The sequence below is a fragment of the Chiloscyllium plagiosum genome, chromosome 47 (genome assembly GCF_004010195.1).
Source record: "Chiloscyllium plagiosum isolate BGI_BamShark_2017 chromosome 47, ASM401019v2, whole genome shotgun sequence".
Lineage (NCBI taxonomy): Eukaryota > Metazoa > Chordata > Chondrichthyes > Orectolobiformes > Hemiscylliidae > Chiloscyllium > Chiloscyllium plagiosum.
The window spans coordinates 5,933,757-5,935,482 of NC_057756.1; positions in this window are offsets into that span (position 1 = coordinate 5,933,757).

Genomic DNA, 1,726 nt, shown 5'->3' on the forward strand with positions numbered 1-1,726 from the left:
TGTTGGGTTTAGATTATTTTTAAGGAAGGAACAGACACTCCCGAGACCAGGATTTACAATGCTACTGCTTTTACTTCCTTTTGTCCATTCTTTGATTAGTTCAAAATTAATACAATTTTTTTGGAATTTGCATTTCATAATCATTGGTTTCCTAACCCTTGAAAGGAAATCATCTTAAATTCCCAAAATGTGAATCGAATTCAAAACATTCCCGGGTCGCGAGCTCCAGGGCACAAAACACAAGCTTTCAATCACCAAGAACATTCAAACCAGACCACAAAGAGTTAAACTTTCTGCAAACTTCAGTGAATTAGTGCTGAGTCAGTCTCAGTCACTCTGTCACGCACGTACAAGTGCACACATGCACGTATGAACATTTTCCAACTTTCTCCCAATCTCAGTTTTTAGCTTTTGTTTATTCCTTGCTTGTAACGGTAATCAGGCATTTACATTCCAGAGCAGTCCACGTTAGGGAGTTTAGCCTCATAAATCTTGGCTGCTTAACCACGTAGGGCAAAAGCTAAATACCTCTCAGCCATTCCATTTGTAATTCTAACCATAGTTTCAAGGCAAGTTGTTCGTGCACGACCCAGGGGAATGTGGTAGTTGTCCAATGTGTCCTATATGCCAAATTCATTGAAGCTTGGACATCCTGAAGCAAGCAACTATAATTATTGCAGATTTGTACTAGCCAATTAAAAATAACGTTGGGCACTTGAACGGACAGGGGGCATCTTGAAGCATGCCGCCGACCTCAGAGTGGGTCCAGACCTTATCAAACGGGGTTTCACGTGTAATAACCCTGGGGCAAGCAATTTATTTGTTACTAATTTTGTAAACCTTAAGATGCTCTCAGCGACGATTTCCATCTGGACACTAAGACCCTGTTGAGTATCTTGTGGCTGAGAAGCGAGAATTGTATCAGTGTTTCCGACAGCATTTTTCTTTTCCCTGGCCAGCTTTCCTTTTTTGGATGTGACGAAAGCAGCAACCACGCTCTATATTTCCTCTCCCAAACAATATCACCTGGTGACCTGCCAGGACCAGGTATCCCCTACCTGACCTCTCTCAAAAGCAGCACCATCCTCTATACTTCATCCCTCAAACAAAATTGGCTGGTGACCGATAGGATGAGCGTATCCCCTACCTTATTCCGGTGTTATACACATTTACCATGGCACTTCAGTGTCCTTTGGACAGAACCAGAGGACCTAGGCTGCACTTTATAGCAGGACAAAGTGAATTTGTCCCCAGGGCACCCTTTCCACCTGGCGTTTGGAACTCACTGACCCCATCGGTCCGTGGTGCCAGTATGTAACCTGTAAAAGAGAATGAACAAAACCACACAAAGACTAACAGGTGCAGGCGCAGCTGTCAATAACTCAAGGTCACCTGAATTTAGAATTAGACATTTCCGCCACCTCCAAAAAGACCCCACTACCAGGGATATATTTCCCTCCCCACCCCTTTCCGCCTTCCGCAAAGACCGTTCCCTCCATGACTACCTGGTCAGGTCCACGCCCCCCTACGTCCCATCCTCCCATCCTGGCACTTTCCCCTGCCACCGCAGGAACTGTAAAACCTGTGCCCACACCTCCTCCCTCACCTCTATCCAAGGCCCTAAAGGAGCCTTCCACATCCATCAAAGTTTTACCTGCACATCCACTAATATCATTTATTGTATCCGTTGCTCCCGATGCGGTCTCCCCTACATTGGGGAGACTGG